The 6,257-nt window shown below is 41.2% G+C and overlaps 1 protein-coding gene across 1 annotated transcript in view; it reads left to right on the top strand.

Annotated features, from left to right (window-relative positions):
- nmbr (neuromedin B receptor) overlaps positions 1-6,257 on the top strand; it is a 51,841-nt gene that overhangs the window by 25,969 nt on the left and 19,615 nt on the right.

Genomic DNA, 6,257 nt, shown 5'->3' with positions numbered 1-6,257 from the left:
TGGATGGATGGATAGATAGATAGATAGATGGATAGATTCTTTCTGGCAGAATTGATCATTATGGGATCATTATATTTTTCTTGGATTTTCTATCACCATACCCTAAATGGTTGGTAGAAATGCAGGAAATGGGATTCAAATCGAGAATTTTTTTTCTGGCAGAGGACCCCAAGACCCCAAGACCCCAAACCCCAAGACCCTCTGTTTTGTGTGTCCCCCCCTTCTCAAACCAAGTTAAACCCCTGGTCACACACACAGGAAGAGAAGCGTCATTTGTTTTATGCAGCGTTGTTGTGAGCGTCTGGACAGAAGCAGACGGATGATAGCGTGGAGCTACTGGAGCTCAGGTCATAACTCACTGAGCTGTGATCCAGGGAGCGTTCAGTCCAAATACAGTAAAGAAACGTTGATTTTCTCTTCTTTTCTTTCTTCGCCCTGATCCATCCAAACTCCACTCAGGAAGCACGAATGTTACAAGTGTCCTGCTAGCCGTCATGTGTACAGACTTAATAAATAAGGTTTTTAATGAAGCGGTATCATTCTGTAGTTAATTCAGCATCCTGTTACTACGCTCATCTCAAGTCTTCATCGTCATGTGCTCAGCATCTACAGTGTAGATGTCAATGAAAACTGAAGTCACAGGCTCCTCCAACAGAGCAACATGAATATATACTGTATAGGACATAGAACAAATAAAACAGATAATATCAAACAAAAGATAGATAAAGTCATTTTTCATCAATTCTGACATTTCTCTGAAAATCAAAAAATTCAGAGCTTTTATCAAATTCTGAAAATCTTAAAATTCTGACTTTTTTTCTGAAAAAATATAAAATTCTGAAAGACGCACAATGTCTCGTACAGATATCCAGCTCCTAAAGAAATGCTTCCCCAGTTTGATGTGTTAACTCTCCTGCACACACACTGATTCAAGATTCAAGGCTTTTATTGTCATTTGTACATAGCTACAGTGTAGTTATGACAATGAAATGATTAGTTCACAGGCTCCTCCAACAGAGCAACCAGATAATAGTGCAAGTAAATGACGTCCCTTTTGATGTTACTCTGTATTCCCCTCCATGTTTCCTCTGCTGCATTCAGTCCTGTTGCCTCCATTGTTTCTCATACCAGGTTCATCTCACCAGCTTTAACAACTCTTCACTGCACTCTGTGTGGTGATATTTACAGCCTGGGGACACGCTGTCTATCTCCTATACCTGACATTAATAATCAATAACTCATCACCAAGACATGAAGTGTGACACGGCATAAAGATGTACGATTTATGAGAGAGGGGGATGACTCTGTGACCCTGAGTGAAGCACAGCAAGAAGAGTTTTTATTTAGAGACGAGAAATCAGAGTGAAATCTGGAGGACAAATCCAGTCCAGCTGGAAGCAGAAACTCAAACACAGATCAACATCCTGACACCAAGATACACCAGGACGCAGCTTTTATACACAAACGATGCAGTATATAATAACTTGTTGGAAATCAGCATTTTCTGTTTCCTTTAATATGTAAACAAAGATAGACACGGTGTATTCTTTAAAGAAACACCACTGTAGACGGATTCTCACACAGAGATTAAGTCCAACACTCACGTCTGCTGGCCCATCTGCTCCAACAAACCAACACAGTCTCACAGCATTTCGTGTTATAGTCATGAAATTAATCTATTGATTCGTGTTCACCAACACGATTTCGCCATTTTTTTCGTGTCACACAGAACGATTTTAAAAGCAATGTAAATAATAACAAATTACAAGGAAAAAGACATTAAAAAAAATACAGATTTCAGTATTCTGACACAGAACGATTTTAGAAGCAATGTATTTATATTGGTAGTATGTTTCGTGCCTGCACCAAATAATAACAAATTAGAAGGAAAAAAAGATGACATAAAATATATGGAGGACGGAACATGACTTAAGTATAAATAATAAATAAATAAATGTGTAAATAAATGTATGAAGAAATACAGGAATAAATAAATAAATAGTAAATAAATAAATAAATACAGGAATAAATAAATACAGGAATAAATAAATGACGAAATAAACATAAATAAATAAAAATAAATGTTGAAATAAATACACAATAAATAAAATAAATAATAAAAAATAAATAAATAAATAAATGCATAAATAAATATGGAAATAAATACACCAATGTATAAATAAATAAAAGTCGAAAATAAAACAGAACACACGTTATTATATATCTTTCATATATTTCTACATTTACGCGACATACATTTATTTATTTATATTTATGTGTCCGTATGCTAATGAGGTGGGCGGTCCTAACCTCAGTCTGAAGCAGGATTTGCCAATTGTTGGAGCCAGGCAGAAGCAAGAGGTTCGTGGCAAGTCACATCTGTTCATTCTGTGTACAGTGTACACCCACGGCAACTCGCTAATGGCTTCTTTAATAATTGTTCTTTCGCACACCCGTTCGCGATGTCCCCAGCGGTGTGCCCCCAACGAAGATGTGCTTCAATAACGTTTGGGGGCAACATGTAAGATGGACGCCCAAGGGTCGCCTCTTCTGTTTCCGAGAGGATTTCAAGTTGGCGGGCAACCTCTTGAAGACTCTCAAACACAGCTGGGTTAACATCCACATCCATGTCGAGCTGAGCCAAGTCCTCTATACATCGTTCCACACGAAACTGGACATAGTCTTTTGGTTCTCCGTTCTCTAAATGGTCCGCTGATCTAATGATCTCCAATGGCTCTTAAACCAATACCCATAAATAATCCTTACAACTGTGGATAAACCATGGATGTATAAAGATAAGGGCTAAACAGTAAAGCTCCTGCATTCGAATCAGCGCGGTTAGCCAGGCGTTAGTATAGCCCTCTGCCAGAAATGATCACCACTCCTGTAACCAATCCTGCTTCAGACTGAGGTTAGGACCGCCCACCTCATTAGCATACGGACACATAAATATAATAAATAAATGTATGTCGTAAATGTAGAAATATATGAAAGATATATAATAACGTGTGTGTCTGTTTTATTTTCATTTTATTTATTTATTTGCCTATTTATTTATTTATTTATTTATTTATTTATTTATTTATTTGCCTATTTATTTATTTATTTATTTGCCTATTTATTTGCCTATTTATTTATTTATTTATTTATACTTAAGTCATGTTCCGTCCTCCATAAAAATACAGATGTCAGTATTCTGAGGCTCTGAGACATTTCTTTTCCTCACTGACGGCAAAAAAACTCAGACATTATACAATTTAAAATAAAAGGGATAGGGTTAGGCTTAGGGTAAGATATTGAGTAAGAACATGTTTTTATGAACCACACAGCTTCTGGTCTTCCAAGACCCGACCGGACAAAAAGACGTGTTGCAGGCACGAAACATACTACCAATAGAAATACATTGCTTTTAAAATCGTTCTGTGTGACACGAAAAAAAGGTGAAAATCGTGTTGGTGAACACGAATCAATAGATTAAATTAATTTCGTGACTAATAACACGAAATGCCGTGAGACTGGGTTGAACAAACAGGCTTTTCAGTCTCTGTAATCACAGTTTCTGTCGAAGATAAACTTTGGGCGAGAAAGACAGGGACGAAACGAGCTGCATTTCCCCCAGTGACGTCAACAAAGCTAAAGCTAAATGAGGCTAATCTTGGGCTATAAAGGAACTACAGCACGGTCACATGACTTCACGTCACCACCGCTAAGCTAAAGGAGGCTAATGTTGGGCTATAAAGGAACTACAGCACGGTCACATGACTTCACGTCACCACCGCTAAGCTAAAGAGGCTAATGTTGGGCTATAAAGGAACTACAGCACGTTCACATGACTTCACGTCACCACCGCTAAGCTAAAGGTGGCTAATGTTGGGCTATAAAGGAACTACAGCATGGTCACATGTGTTTACCTTATTTACTAACGGTATCTCGGCACCGAAACTGTAGTTTCGAATACACACCGGTGGTTTCTGATTTGGCTCGTTGTCAGCCGGCAACCAGCTGCCCAGACACTTGAGGGGAAAAATGATGAAACGGGGTGTTCGGGTGCCGTGGGAAGAACCTCCGTTTATTCACGTTCTTCACAGTAAACAGTTACATTGACACTGTATTACACACATACAAACTAGACACTTTTCCTTTTCTGACCACTTTCTCTATCCTTTCGTCTCTCTCTTCATACCTCTGCACTTCGCCTTGGCCATCACTTTTACATACACACAGACTCCAAAACCCACAACCCCTTGCGGCTGCTACTCTTAAAATGACAGGCCAAGCCTGTAACACATGACTTCACGTCACCACCGCTAAGCTAAAGGCGGCTAATGTTGGGCTATAAAGGAACTACAGCACGGTCACATGACTTCACGTCACCACCGCTAAGCTAAAGGAGGCTAATGTTGGGCTATAAAGGAACTACAGCACGGTCACATGACTTCACGTCATCACCGCTAAGCTAAAGGAGGCTAATGTTGGGCTATAAAGGAACTACAGCACGGTCACATGACTTCACGTCATCACCGCTAAGCTAATAGGAGGCTAATGTTGGGCTTATAAAGGAACTACAGCACGGTCACATGACTTCACGTCACCACCGCTAAGCTAAAGGTGGCTAATGTTGGGCTATAAAGGAACTACAGCATGGTCACATGTGTTACCTTATTTACTAACGGTATCTCGGCACCGAAACTGTAGTTTCGAATACACACCGGTGGTTTCTGATTTGGCTCGTTGTCAGCCGGCAACCAGCTGCCCAGACACTTTGAGGGGAAAAATGATGAAACGGGGTGTTCGGGTGCCGTGGGAAGAACCTCCGTTTATTCACGTTCTTCACAGTAAACAGTTACATTGACACTGTATTACACACATACAAACTAGACACTTTTCCTTTTCTGACCACTTTCTCTATCCTTTCGTCTCTCTCTTCATACCTCTGCACTTCGCCTTGGCCATCACTTTTTACATACACACAGACTCCAAAACCCACAACCCCTTGCGGCTGCTACTCTTAAAATGACAGGCCAAGCCTGTAACACATGACTTCACGCCACCACCGCCAAGCTAAAGGCGGCTAATGTTGGGCTATAAAGGAACACAGCACGGTCACATGACTTCACGTCACCACCGCTAAGCTAAAGGCGGCTAATGTTGGGCTATAAAGGAACTACAGCACGGTCACATGACTTCACGTCACCACCGCTAAGCTAAAGGAGGCTAATGTTGGGCTATAAAGGAACTACAGCACGGTCACATGACTTCACGTCATCACCGCTAAGCTAAAGGAGGCTAATGTTGGCTATAAAGGAACTACAGCACGGTCACATGACTTCACGTCATCACCGCTAAGCTAAAGGAGGCTAATGTTGGGCTATAAAGGAACTACGCACGTCACATGACTTCACGTCATCACCGCTAAGCTAAAGGCGGCTAATGTTGGGCTATAAAGGAACTACAGCCGTCACATGACTTCACGTCATCACCGCTAAGCTAAAGGCGGCTAATGTTGGGCTATAAAGGAACTACAGCACAGTCACATGACTTCACGTCACCACCGCTAAGCTAAAGGCGGCTAATGTTGGGCTATAAAGGAACTACAGCACGGTCACATGACTTCACGTCACCACCGCTAAGCTAAAGGTGGCTAATGTTGGGCTATAAAGGAACTACAGCACGGTCACATGACTTCACGTCACCACCGCTAAGCTAAAGGTGGCTAATGTTGGGCTGTAAAGGAACTACAGCACGGTCACATGACTTCACGTCACCACCGCTAAGCTAAAGGTGGCTAATGTTGGGCTATAAAGGAACTACAGCACGGTCACATGACTTCACGTCACCACCGCTAAGCTAAAGGAGGCTAATGTTGGGCTATAAAGGAACTACAGCACGGTCACATGACTTCACGTCACCACCGCTAAGCTAAAGGAGGCTAATGTTGGGCTATAAAGGAACTACAGCACGGTCACATGACTTCACGTCACCACCGCTAAGCTAAAGGAGGCTAATGTTGGGCTATAAAGGAACTACAGCACGGTCACATGACTTCACGTCACCACCGCTAAGCTAAAGGTGGCTAATGTTGGGTGTGATGATGTTTAATCTTCTCATTTAGACACTTGTTAGCAACCTGCCGTTTCTAAATCCACCATTAATTGACATATTTTATGTCATAGAACAGAACGAAACAACGAAACACTCATTCAGAAAACCATTGACGTGAATACCAGGGTACAGGAAGTGGTTACAGGGCCTCAATA

The sequence above is a fragment of the Trematomus bernacchii genome, unplaced genomic scaffold (genome assembly GCF_902827165.1).
Source record: "Trematomus bernacchii unplaced genomic scaffold, fTreBer1.1, whole genome shotgun sequence".
In the NCBI taxonomy this organism is placed as follows: domain Eukaryota; kingdom Metazoa; phylum Chordata; class Actinopteri; order Perciformes; family Nototheniidae; genus Trematomus; species Trematomus bernacchii.
This window is presented reverse-complemented; position numbering and strand designations above follow the sequence as displayed.